General features: G+C 46.7%; 1 protein-coding gene and 1 non-coding gene across 6 annotated transcripts in view; both read right to left on the reverse strand.

Moving 5' to 3' along the window:
- The window catches only part of MAML3 (mastermind like transcriptional coactivator 3), a 253271-nt gene that overhangs the window by 141087 nt on the left and 97870 nt on the right, over positions 1–14314 (reverse strand). The gene's annotated exons all lie outside the window — the stretch shown is intronic.
- MIR1575 (microRNA 1575) lies at positions 13093–13196 on the reverse strand. Its single transcript, NR_035060.2, has one exon. It is a non-coding gene; the product is annotated as a microRNA 1575 (primary transcript).

A 14314-nucleotide genomic window follows, 5' to 3' on the forward strand; every position in this document is an offset into this window, starting at 1 on the left:
TTTGCTGGTTGCCCGTCTTCGGGTGACAGCCAAAGAAAAGTGAGGATACATTCATCCCTTTTAGCTGATCAGAAAACCCTTTATTGCTGCTGGTCAGAGCCATCAATGAATTGTCAATGGTCATGACGCGACTGAAGTGGATCTATCTAAGGGTACAATCTTTGTAAAAGCTCTCATTTCCTTAAGATGCATTTGAGTTCCACCAGCTGCAACCAAAGCCCCAACGTTGCCTACCCACTATTCGTCCTGAAAGCCACGGCTGGGGACAGTCGGTGGCTGCAGCACCCAATGTAGAATCACTGAACACGCTGCCCCTCACCTGAGCTTTAGCACTGAGGTTATGTCTGTCCCCTGCAGATCCAGGGCTAACTGCAGGCATCCCCATAACCACAGCCAGTGCTTCACACCAGCCCTTTGTCGCCAGCGCCGGTGGTTTGCAGATAAAATGCACTCACTTCATTGCTGCGCCCAGAGAACTGTGCTCAAGATGCAAACACATTGAAACAGGGAGAACTTCAAATACAAGAAAAATAACCCGCAAGAAGACTTCACAGTAGGTTAACACTGAACATTAAGCTACCGAGCACATGCTTTCGCTTAGCACTTGAATCACAAAAAATCCTGTGCTCTATTTGTGAGCAAGTGAGCCATAACCTATTTCTTTTTACAGAACATGACTACACGGAGGCCAGCTCCTACAGCTACTGACCGTGTGCTGTATGCTCACCGGGTCTACAGCAAGCCCACGAGTGCCAGCAGTGTGCTCTGCAGCAACCCCCCCCCCCCCCCCCCCCCAGACCCTTGTAAAGGGGAGCGTGGAAGCATTAGTCATAAGGTGATGAACGTGCCATAATTACTGAGGGAAAGGACAAAGCCCATTCGGTGTTTGTCTGTCTGAGGCAAAGATGAGACTCGTGCCATAGTCCAGTATCGGTGATGAGTAGATTAGCAACTACAAAGACCACAGCAAAATAACTTCATTGTGTGAACTCATTTCTTAATCACAGCTTGGAGCTCACGGCACAGGGAAAAACATCCTTGTCCGCGCGTGCCTGTAAATACACCAGAGCATCATATTCTTTCCTTCCCCAGGTATCAGTGCATTTATCTCCAGGACATGAATGGCTACTATGAATTATCTCCACCACCCTGCGCTCTCCCTCACCCTTCCTTGTAAGCGGGGGGGGGGGGAGGAGGAGAGCAAAGAAAAGACGGCACCGTTGGATTCCCTTTCTTCAGCCTTTACCAGCCTGCGGAGGTCAGGATGCCATTGGCTCCGCTCTGCGTGCGAGCTGGGGCTGTTCACTTAGCAACAGAAAGCAGGAGCGGCAGACAGCAGAAGCGTGCAGCGAGGCGTGCGTGCGCCTGTGCGAGACAGAGGGAAGCAAGGTGTGCGGGACGCGCTCTGTGTGCAGCCCTGCGCCCACGGGGATGCAGCAGCAGGGACAGTGCAAGCGGCTTCAGCCCCGCACGCTGCGTGTCTGATGGAGGAGCTTCCTCAGAGCTGACTAAGGGCAGCGGGCAGCCTCAACAGAGCCTGCATCGAATGCAGGTTGGGAGCAGCGGCTTCTGTGCCTGAAGTAATGAGATGAAATGCAAGGTGTTAGAAGGGAAAAGATGAGGGAGTTAAGGCTACCCAGAAAGAGCAAATGAGAAATGAGCTGTTTACTGCCATCTACCTTTTCTCCTACTGATTATTACAGCAAAAAAAAAAAGAAAAGAAAAAACTTCTTCAGCTCCACTAAGACACCGCCTGCAGCATTACTGAGCCTCCAGAAGGACGTGCTTGTGTCCCAGCCGTGTAAACAACAGCTTTCCTCCTGAGAAGGGAAAGAAGCGGCTGAGAAAGGTGCAGATAGGAGAAACGTGTACTTCCCAGGTCTTAGAGGCTTCGGGAAACGCAGGAGAGCCAAGAGAGATTACTAAGCAGCGAGATTCTGTCATGCTGCCACCCACAGTGACTGGGAGACTTCGTGCGGCTCCATGCACAGGGAAGGCCCAGCCCGCGCCCTCCCACATCTCTGCCATCGGGTGCTTTCCTTCCCACTGCTGGGGAGAGCTGAGCGTGCAGCAGGGAAGCAGCATTTTCTTACACCTAAGGCACATCTCCCACTTCCCTGTCCCCAGATAAATTAACTCTGGAGCTGATATAAACGATCCCATTCTTTTTCCCAGCTGCTTGGCGTTGATGTTCTTCTTGAATGTTAAAACAACGGTTTCACTTCCTCTGCACGTGGAGCAGATCTCAGCAAGTCTCTCCCTGTGTGAGCACCGAACCTCTCAGACCAAGCCAGTGAGTGACACACAGCAGCTCAACAGCTGCTGCAGCTCTCTGCAGCTCTAAAAAGACAGGGTATAAAAGCAACTGGGAGCCTCTTGCTATTGAGAATTGAGGGGCTTGAAAGCAACGGAGAGTGTTGTTTTATCCTTTTCACCTCTTTTGTGTGACAATTCTATTACGCTTTCCTTATATTCAACAATACAATGGATACGTATTAGAGGAAAGGAAACGGTACTTCCTCAGATTCAGTATATCCAAAATGTATATGTCATTGTTAAAAGGGAACCTATATTTTTCAAGGAACAGAACTACAACGTGCGTTGCAGGCGCAGTTCTCCCATTATTTCCCCTGTAGAAGGACTTCTCCTGACAAGCAAAACCTACAGCTTGTTTTTTCACCTCGTCTTATCCTTGAACTAACAATGGTTTTTCAACTTCATTAGTTCTTGAATCATTGCTAATACACGCAAGTAAAGGCACTACATTAGGCACTACAGCCTGCACAGACTCAGGGGCGTCCCACACCTTCCACATTACACAGTCTCAGATTAAAAGCTTGCACGCTGAGGATTGAGTTGCACGCCCTGCTCTGAACCGGCGTGACCTGAGCAAGAACCAGGTCTGCTCACAGCCCATCTTTTAATTTGGGCTTTATGTTAATGGAATAAGCTGGAGGAATTTTTTTGAACAGCACAAACACCAAATTTCCCAATAGCTTCAGCAATTCCCTCTAGGAGGCAAATCAATAGCCTTCCCTTTGCAGTTAAAGATACTCATTCAGTAGGGGAGAAAAGGGGATTTGCCCTGATGAAAACAATACACACCTGTTTATAAGGAAAAACGCCTTCCTTTCATCCAGTTTCTCTTTGGTTGATAAAACTACACATGCTAGAGGGAAGAAATTTTCCTCATAGACAAAACTTTCATAAAGGAATTCGCTTCTTTCAACACACTGAAGGAAAAAACAGAAATAAATGCTGAGAACAAGAAAAAAAATCTACATGGAAAAAAGCATTTTGGAAATGGCTTTCTCTCTCTGGATTTCTCTTTCAGAACTCAGCTTCCTATCTTCTGTTTTTCCTGAGCAGTAATGGAGCAACACAGCACGAGCCAACAGGATGTCACATCAAAGCAAGTGAAGCACATCATAGGGTTTGGTTTCAGTTGCAGTGGTTTTTGGGTCCTTTTGGGGTAGGGGGGGGAGGAGGTGATTAAGGGGTAGGGTAAGAAGTCACCCTCCACCCAATGCCTAGTTCCTGTTTGGGCCCATATGAAGCTGCCCCAGTAGCATCTTTCTCTGCCTGTACTGGCTCAAAGGTCCCGCCCTTCCGTGCCACTCATTTTAGCAACTGTTTTTGTAAACTAAATGGAAAGGGTTACGTAAAGGATTTTCATAGCGTTAATCATGTGGAATTCCTAGCAGCCAAAGGTATTTCCCACTGCTTCTAAAACCGAGGTTTACTTACTACTTATATTATAAAACAGCAGCCTGCTTTTAAAACATCCATACAGTTTTTGATAACAGAAATTCAGGCAATACACAGAATGACTGTAGTTTGCTGAAAGGCACACGGCTGGTAAGCAAAACATCACCACGCGATCTTGCTAACTAGCACACCCCATCCAGCACCACTTAGGACTTCTAACCCAACACAACCTGGTACCAGAACGGTGCCTCCTGGCTTTTTTCTTTTGTAGTGGAATTCCTTCCCTCTTCATTTGAACCTTTCCTCTGCCTCTTCTATGAGAAAAGCTTCGTGCATTTGAGTGGCATTACCCTCTTCTTCGGGTGTAGATCACCAGACACTCTGCACTCCAAAGTGTGTTACTGTGTGACTAACCCTGGTGGCACAACCACAGCACACGCAGGGCCGGGACCCCACATGGATACTCCCTTTCTCCCTAAATACGAAATCCCAGGCAACTGAGAGAGCTCTGCTAAAGCCAACAGCGTGCAAGCAGTGTAACAACGAAAAGACCTACCAGCCAACTCCTGCCCTTAAACTCATTCTAATTACCCCATAAATTGTTTCTTTTAGGAAAAAAAGAAGCCCTGTAAAATTATCATAAAAATCCACTTACAAGCAATTCTGAAACATTTGGGGAAATTGCTGCTTTACGTCACTTGGATCACCAGCAACAGAAAGCAAGCTGTGAAACTCGCTGCTGGTGTCAGGTGGTTCCACCAAAACCCAGACTTCCATCTCTTTCAAAGCCTCTGTGCAGTGATGGCTCTCATCACAGACAGAATTTCACAAGGCAGAAGAATAATGACAAAATGCTCTTCGACTGGCAGGGTGAAATCCAGCCCCACAGTCGGTAAGGCAGCAGCAGTAGGTGGTTATCAAGACAGTTTCACCAGGCGGTCGAAGGCCATGCAAAGCTTTATAAATCAGCATGACAAGCTTACAACTGACACACCGCTGAACAGAGAACGCTAAAGACATCCTCAGCTCTCTGAAAAGCTAATTTTTTGGCATCAGTCTGCCTGCACCTTTCGGAGTTTGGTTACAGGAGTTACGGAGTGGAAGCAGACAGAGTGAAATCACCCCGTCTCAAACCTAAGATAGCATGAATTAAAAGCTGTCTCCATGGCTGAGGGAAATGATCTGTTGCTGATAATATTCCTCACATAATGGAAGTCAGGATGTGAAACAGCCCAATTGCTGCTGAGGAACCAAAGGAATAGAAAACCAGGAGGGCCCTGGACGTGCATGCCACCCTCTGCCATACACAGGATGGCCGTGCCCACCCAAGGTCACATCTGACCGCAGGGATCTGCTCCCAGTGCTGAGGACTGGCTGCAGCCACGGAGCAAGCTCTCACTGCTGGTCCCTGCCATGGCAGGGTGCTGACAGATGTGTCCTGACATCAGCTTCCAAAGCAGCAACATGATGGTTGCTGATGGCAAGCGTTTTCTAGAAGACAGTGCTTACAAGCAGGCAGACATGGTGTCTTCCTGCAAGCCCTAAAGTATGATACTAACAACAATTAAAAATCAGATTCCACCAATTCAACACCCCACCTTGCTTTTGGAAAGGCAAGAACTGATAATACTGATATTACTACTTCTCTGAAAGGGTGGTCAGGAGCTGGAATGAGCTGCCCAGAGAGGTGGTGGAGTCACCGAGCCTGGTGGTGTTCAAAGAGCGTTTGGATGTTGTGTTGAGGGACATGGTTTAGCGGGAACCATTGGTGAAGGGCGAATGGTTGGACTGGATGATCCTGTGGGTCTTTTCCAACCTTAGCGATTCTATGATTCTATAAGGGCACTCGAAGAGCATTTACAACTGCATATTTCACTAGGCTAAGTTCAGCATTACTGGACTTGTGAAACTGAGATATCTAAAATAATGAACAGCTGACAAAGCGCAGAGGAACAGCCATAATCAGACATACAAATAAATAAATAAATTAAATAAAACCCAAAGCTTTCCTCTCCCATCTCCCATCCCACACTATCGAACAGTACTACAGTCACGGCAGCTTACTTTAGGAAAAAGTTTCTGCTCCACCATTTACAATCAAATGGAGATAACACAGAGGCACAAATAAGAAATCCATGCTGTGTAGGAACGCAGGACTACTGTTGGGCTCGAAGGCCTTGTGTACATACGGATCTTTAGCTGACCATGGTCTCAGGTTCTAGGAAGAGAGGACCTCACTTTCCATTACAATTACAATGAAGCAACCAAGAGAAACAACAGTCCAGACAATGCTCTGATATCCATTTTGTCTATGTGGGGAAAAATTCTGTTAAAACTCCCGACGGAGAAATTCACACAATATTTTTTGTATCAATAATTCAAAAAGTGTTTCCCTCGTTCAAACAGTACACCAGATTTTTCATGCTCTGTGCAATCTTCTCTAAGGAAGGAGAACGCCAGAGAGAGAGAAGATAGATATCTCATTTTAATAACCTGATTCTTGGAAAGACTGATGCTCCAGAGAAGATAATTAGCAGCCAGGCCTGTAATTCTCTGTAGCCACACACGCACAGCTGTTAACCCTTCCTCTGAAACTAAAATGATGAGATAAAGAAGTTAGACTCGGTGTGGATCCTGCATGCGAAATGCAAGCAGCCCAACATTTTCTTACCGAGCGTGACCGGTCCTAAGAATATTCTGCATCAAGCAGATGACGTGAGGTAAGAGGGTACAAGAGTGCAAGGTGTCATCTGCTAGCACGGGTGTCCAAATGAAGGAAATAATGCAGTAATTAAGAAAAAAAGAACAAAACATCATGAATAAGCAGAAAAAAGTTTGTAGCATACTTAAAAGGAACATTTTTTCCCCGTGTAACAAATCCTTATGACAGTCTGGAAGCAAATGATAACTGATATCCAACTTAATGGCACCAAGAACAGAGCCATCCTAGTAGCAAAGCTCTGATAAAAATATGAGAAATCCAAAAGAAAATCTGAAACAGGACTGGGAAGGCAATAAATGGACAAAATTAACAAAGAATTTGTAGTGCCACAAGAAATGGTTATGTGCTCCAGAGCTTAATTGTGTGTCAGCTGTTCCACTGGGTGCCAAGTGGAACAGTTCAAAGAATGGAGAGACCTAACAGAAATGTTACTGTTCTACCTATGAAGCAGAGACCTATGGGCATCACTGAGATCAGTTACCAATCACTAACTTGGCCATCTATGAAGGACCATGGGTTTCATGGTGGTCTTCAACACGCTCGGGGCCAGGGGATCTCTACAGGTCTATACCTCTGAAGATAAGGGTGTGATCCTATGATTCTATGTGATGCTGCTGATGAAGCTAGAGCAGCTGTGTCAGCCAAGGGCACGGCACACTCCAGTGACTGGAGGTGAAGTCTGGGTCACCTGAGGGACACCCTCTTCTTTCCATCCTCCCCGTTCAGTTTGGGGTTCTGGGACTTCCCAAACACTGAGCTGCTAACTGTCCCACAGGAGGTGACATAAGCACCTTATTTGCAGAGGGAAGAAACCAACGCAATCTCTTTTTCCCCCACAGTCAAACTGATCCCCACCATACCTCTGTTAGGATCCAAATTTTGTCCAGCAAAGTGAACAGGGGCTTCCAGCAAGAAAAATCATTTCCACTGGACTTGAAAGAAACAAATTCTAAAACACACTGAGGAAAGTACAGTGAGCCAATGACCCAATTTAGCCAATTCAACTAGAAGAAGAGATGAGACGTGGCCCACAGTGCGCAGCTGTGTCCCCACAGCGTATCTCCTTATCTAAGTGGAGACTTCCAACCAGAAGCAAATATAGTGACCTGTCCTGCTATTCAGGCACCAGCAACATCTTGGTCTTAGCTTTCACTGACAGTTTCCCTTAAAGGTCTGAGCCGGCAGCACAAACAAAGGCCCCTTGGAAATGTGTTGGTGTCAACTATATAGAGCCTATGTCTTCTCCCTCTGCCATGTAGGCCCCAAAGCCAAAATGGAACTCCCTGGTGCAAGCAGTAGTGAAACCAGCTGTTATTTATGCCCAGCAGAAAAAGCGTTTGTTACGTATGACTACAGAGAAAAGAGAAATAACAGACTTCTTCCTCAAGTTCTGTAAGTACCTAAGAAAAATAAGAATTTTCTCTGAAAACAGCTGACCCACCAGTAAAGTGTTCTTAATAACCTAAAAACATGTCCATGTGATTATCAGGCAGATGTTAAACCAGCTAAAGTAAATAATAGTGATAAATAAATACAGCATAGGGTAGGCTGTGGATTTCACAAGCTCAAAAAGTGGCCAGGTTTACAAGCATAACAAATGACCAGGATTCAGATGAGCCACAGTAAGTAATTGCTGGTGCATTCCCACATCATTGCAAATATGAGGTGAAGCCTCATTAACTTACAACATTCCCACAGAGGTAGAAGCTAACACATGGTACCTGGTATTTCCTGAGTATTCGCACGTAGTCACTTAACTGTTCAGCTGAAGCTGGGTAGCTTGTGAAAAGGCAGATTTCCCTAAGGCACAGAACCCCAAGTGCTAATAATTAACACCAAGTCTGCAGGCAAAAGCATCGTCCCGGTGAAAATCCCTTACTGGTGGTTGTGCGGTATGGCACAGGGCTGTCCGCACAGCTCTGTGACCAACAGCTCTGTTGCAGTCGTTTGAATCCCACATTCCAACCAAGGGGAGCCCTCCGAGCCTCTGGCAGCAGGGTTGATGGAGCAGACTTGGACAGGCACTGAGTTCAGGTTGCCTTGTGGGGTGGGTGGTGGTGATCTACAGCAGTTTGGTGGATGTAAATTCCCACTTTCTAACTGGGTTACTTTGGTCCCTCGGTAGAAATGAGGAAACTGCTCTCCCAAGCCTATCTGCCGAGCTCTTTACAGTCAGCAACATGAACCACGAATACTACAGTCTCCCGTGGACTTGCATCATTAACCTGCTCCACAATTAGCAAGCTAGGAATATTCCTCAGACCATGGCAAGTTTCCAAAGCAGCCTCCTCTGAGCAAAGGATGGGCACCCAGAATCACACTTCTTTTTTTTTTGGCAAGTGATCCAGAGTGTCTAAATATTTGCCAGCTGCCATGCCAATAACTCCCTCTGCCTTTTTTTTTTCCTTTGGAACCATCATCATCATCATGAAGGCTATTTTCCCTGTTCTGCATACATTTGACCAATCTTTACAGTGAACCTGGAATGATCAAACTTAACAATTACTTATTCTGCCACGAAATACACGCGTGTCTTAACCTCTACGTGCCAACAGAGCTCTGCCATGCTCTTGCTCCAACCTTATCCCAAAATTCCTCCTTCTACATTATGGAAGTTAATTATATCAGCACCCAGATACAGAAATAGGAGAGAGAATCTGCATCACCCTTTATCATGTGTTTGTCTGCCCACATTAATGTATGGCTGTATGCACACACACCCATGCACAGGAACTGAAATAAAACGTTAACAGAACAATGAGGATTTTGTCTTCTTTAATACAGCCCTGTTATATATAGCCTGGGAGTTAAATATAAGCTTAAACCTGAACATCAAAGATGCATAAAGATACATACTTATTTATAGCTACTGCAATAGGGAAGCTGCTGAGCAAAGTAGAACATCTTTGGAAATAGTGGGTGGTGAAAACGCTAAACAGAACCCACTCTTCAGCTTTCCAGGCATCTCTGGTCTATGAAAGCTGTGAACCTGGGCCCCCTTTTCTGCCCTGTGTGACGTCTATGAATCACCTAACACAACACTCTCTTGAGTATTTCCCATCTGCCCTATTCTCTTCACTGCACTTCAGGAGTTTGGCTGCATCTGGCCAAGGGAAAACTGTAAAAGGAATGGACGTGGACTCCTTCAGACTTTGGGGCTGTGGGATTTTTACATGTAAGAAAGAGCAACAGAAAGCCAGCAGTGCTGGGCAAGAAAGGCGAGGTTCAAAGCTACCTCACTCTAGTAGGGCTGAGGTCTCCAAACTTCGCTATCACCGTTGGAAACAGTGGGGCACTGTCTTGGAGCTGAGTGTGCCTTACAAAACAGAACTGCTCGGCCTCCTCCACTCTCTTGTGTCTGTGTCACAAACCTTGCACTCATTTCATAACCCAGGGGAAGGGAACAAGTTCTCTGCTGGGAAAGTCACTCACTTGAAAGACTGACTCAGTTTTGTGCTCACTGAAAGGGAGGTAAATGCTTCAGAACAGGTTGTACATTGCTGGGCTGTACCCAGGAGCTGTATTGCGTGTACTGGCACAGCAGTATCAGGCAGAGCACAGAACACAGTCTGCCTGCAATAAAGCTTCACCTGAATAGAGCTGGGTAAAGCTGGACAGCAAATGCACTGTTGTGTGTCCTACCCAGCTCCATCTTCATTTCTCTCTTTTTTTTTTTCCCCTTTTACCCCTCTAGGCCTTAATATACAAGGGTCTTCAAAGAAAATCCACCTCCTCTGTATCTTAAACATTAGCAAACAGTAAATGAAGGTGTTTACGTTATACACAACTACAGTTTCCACTAGCTGGTAACTCATCACAGGCTGCAGTGTAACACACAAATCGTGTGTCTGCTATGGTTGCTTTGCATGTTATTTCACACAGCCGCACGTAACTGCACAGACTATCAAGGCCTTTCTACATCGCAGCCTGCCTTGCTCCTCTCAGCGGAGAGCAACTGCGAGAAAAACGAAGCTGCATCTGTCCCCTTGCAATGAAGGGGGCCCAAGAGCTGATTCTCCACTTGCTGAATGCTACGGGTGAAACTGCATTTCACTGCAGTCACCGCGAGGCTTGCTGCTTTCTTCAGTAGCATCAGCATTTCACCTATGTGCATTTTCTTGGCTTTACCCAGCCACGTACCTCGCGCTAGCAACAGCAGCACTAACAGGTTTAAACTAACTTTGATACTTCACACTGGACTAGAAGACCCACTGTGGGGTCTCCTTCCTTCTGAGTCTTACATCACAGCCACTGGCCAGGACTTGGCCGTGCTACCATTACCTGACAGGTTTCTTCAGAAACTCGGCAGTGCTTTCTTACTGATGCAGCAGTGCTAACAAGAAAAATCTTGGTTATGTCATTGCAACAAGTTGTAACGACTTGCTGGACGTGCCAGGAAAAGATCTGTTGAAACAGAGAGAATCAACCAAGTGGTTTCACCTCAGGAGCAGCTCCACGCCAGATGAGAAACTACGCATTGTATCGCTGCTCTGACATACCCATCTGTGGGGCCTTGGGCACACTAGGAAAAGAATAGCCTTAAATATAAAGATGGCACGGCCATTTGTCGCAGCAAATACAGGAAGAGATGCTCCCGCAGCCTCTGGAAGAAGTGGGGGGTCCCAGAGAAGCACCCTATGAATTCAGTGCAACCCGCACACAGAACGTTTCATCTACAGCAATAAACTAACAGCATGACGTATTGCATTGTCATGACCATGGTGACAGAAATATACATGGGTGATACATGTGCTACATCCTCCTGTCTGAAATCTGCAGGCCCAGTAACTAAGCATTCCTCAGGAGAGCAACACAAGCCCCTAAATTTGCTTGGACTGCGAGGGTGAGGTTTTAACCTAGTATTTCCAAGCCGGGTGTCTTACGCCAGTGCTGCCAAAAGTCAGGAACAGTCGTCCCACAGGGTACCAACATCCAAGTGAGCATCCAAAGGAATTCAATGCTGAAAGAAGCTCAGCTTCTCCCAGTCCCAGCCACATAGCTGCAACCTTGATTTAGGAAACACTAACTTCCATTCACAGCTCTGCTTCTCCCTTGCAGAATGGCCCTGGGTAAGTCATCTGTATCACTCTTTTGCTCCCGGTGCCTTCCCTATGCCACTGGTGCTACGACTGCAAGCCTCCCTCCAGCCCCATCCAACACACAAACACTAAAAATCAAGTCAATTAAAACAAAATAGATTATGAACTGAAACAGAAGCAGCAAAATGCTTGCCGCTTATCATCAGGTGTTTAACACGCCCTCTGTACCTGTCTTCAGTTTGTCTACGGCAGCCCCACTCAACAAAGCACCCTCATTAGGATACAACCCAAACAAGTGCTTAAATGCCTACTTCAATGCTGTCATTAATACAGATGGTTTAAATACTTCTCTGAATGAAATCCTTTGACTGTAATCTCTTCAGAACAGAAAGGATGCTTTCGTTTTGGCGTAGGCAGAACTGAAAACTCAGAGAGAAGAATGCAGTCCATGGCTGCGCCCATGGCTTGCTGACAGCACACACAGAAATGAAACATTCTCTTGTTTCCTCCAAACTTTGTGCTTTGGATGTTGAAGAAGGTACAGACAACAGAAAACACTTACAAATCTCATCAGACAGACCACTGAGCATATGTACAGGGAGAAACCACGGAGCTGCCACTTTTGGAACAGAATTACAATCACTCCACATCAGCCTTCACTTGTACAACAGGAAAAGAGCTGTTCAACCCATTCAGAAAGACATTAATGTGATTTCTTGCTTGCCCGGTGCTTTGAGATAATGAGTTCTCTATATGCCTAAACTAAAATTACCAGTACCACTTTTTTTTCCTGAGTCTCCCAGTGCTGTTCAGAGCCTCCAGTTTTGCGCAGACCACCTCCTCCGGACAACAGCTGAGCGCAACGTCCACCAGTGCCAGCACTCCTACAGAAGGCAAAGGGCTCAGCACAAAGAAACCAAAGGGCAATCCAGCAGGGCCGTACAGATCCTGCAGCACCCCCAGCCTTGCTGCCCTTCAAGGGGGGTATGCTCAAGTCAGCAGTTCTCGAGTTCGGAACTGCAGCATCAGTCCTTCTCTCTTCAATCACTTAATTAAACCATTTGTAAAACGAGAGCAAACAACAAAAAGCACCCCTCACCTGCCACTTCCGTGGCAGAAAATGGAGCTCACATTTTCATTAGGCTGCCTCCCTCCCAGCCATGAACTGAGCTAAGTGAAATTCATGCGTGCTGCAGGGCCGTGAAGATGTGCAGACTGCACAGTCTCAGGCTCACACAGGACTCTGATCACGGTGGCATGTTTTGTGTCATTTTAATGATGTGCAGCCCTGCTAGCTTCCCCCCCCTAAAGCTTTATGTAGGAGGCATAATTATGTAATAAAATTCCCGTTTCTGCAGCATTCTCCCTGTACCAACACAGAAATGCAGGCTTTATTATTCTTCCCAGCTGGTAGGCACTGAATTACTGGTGTTTTAACCCTCTTTGCACTGAAGCCTCAGTTTGATTTCTGACTCTCAACAGCAGGAGAAACATCCACTGATCATTTCTGTTCTCTCTGCTTGTGAGGTTGATTTCCCGGCCTCCGAGACCATTTTTTATCAGCTCGTAAAACACCTGCTTGTTAAGGATCCAATCTGTTTCCTGGAGAAACTTTCAGTCATTGTGGTTGAGCTGTTTGCAGGGCTGGCTCACTGTAGAGTCAGGACAGAACTACTTGACCTGCTCCTACGTGCTGCCAGCACCACGAAGCACAGCACGCATCCTACGGGAGGGCAAAGGTACAACTGAGCAGTACCTTATGGTGCTCTGCTGGTTACACGGCCTCCCTAAAGGTGAGAGCTACAGTGTGCGATTGCTGCTGAAAGGGCAGCTTCCTTGGACACTGAGGTTTCATTCCACAACAGAGCACGGGCCGTATGCTTGCACAACACTCCTGAGGCAAACACGCTCCCACACTCTCCATGCTGCTCCTCCTTGTTGCAGTGTCTCTGCCAGGCTTGCTCATGAGTGGGGACAGGATGCAGCTCCCTCATAAGGCACTACTACAGATAAAGCGAGCCCGGGGGGCAGAACCCACTTTCCACAGCTTCAGAGCAGAATTATGGCCCAGCACTGTGCATCTGTATGTCACTTCCACACTTGTGATTCACAGCAACTTTCTTCCCAAGGAACATGGCTGTCTCCACTTTAACAATACTCATTCATCAACCCTGCCTGACCTTCCTCAGCAACACCGCTCAGCGAGCATTTCCAGCTACTCGAGTGTGGTTGGCCTGAAACACCCAGCAGCCTAACGCTGGGATACAGATCCCTCTCGAGCAGCTTATTCACATGGAGCTTGTGAACATGATACATAATCTTCCCAGTCATCGGTACGAGTAAGGCCTGCTGAGTCACTAGCTTCATTTTTTCTGTAGGCATGAATTTTCACGAGCCATCACGAGCAGAGGGTAAGCAGTTGCACTGAACACAAACCGAAAGAACACCCTTAGCACAGAAGAAGGAGGGGAGCTTTATCTTCATCTTAATGCTCCCAAACAACAAGGAGTCGAGGGCAAGGCCGCTCTCCCCCAGTGCCGGCCCACAGCATGCAAACAACCCTTCAGACATCTGCACCCTCACAGGCAACCTCTGTTAACAGCTTTGTGAGCAGCACAACACTGAACTGTTTTCTTTTTTCCAAGTTAGGGAGACATATCCTGCCCTTTCTCATTCTACAGCTTCCCTCATAAACACACACTGAGTTCACACACTCAACTAAAAGGTGTTTCTTTCCTCCCGTGCTGTGCCAGAAGAGAGAACGCGAGACGAGGGAACAGCCAAGAGAAGATGATCTGACCTTTGCCTACGAACAGCTTGGGGATGCGGGGAGAGCTCAAGAGGG

This window comes from Gallus gallus, chromosome 4 (genome assembly GCF_016699485.2).
Source record: "Gallus gallus isolate bGalGal1 chromosome 4, bGalGal1.mat.broiler.GRCg7b, whole genome shotgun sequence".
Lineage (NCBI taxonomy): Eukaryota > Metazoa > Chordata > Aves > Galliformes > Phasianidae > Gallus > Gallus gallus.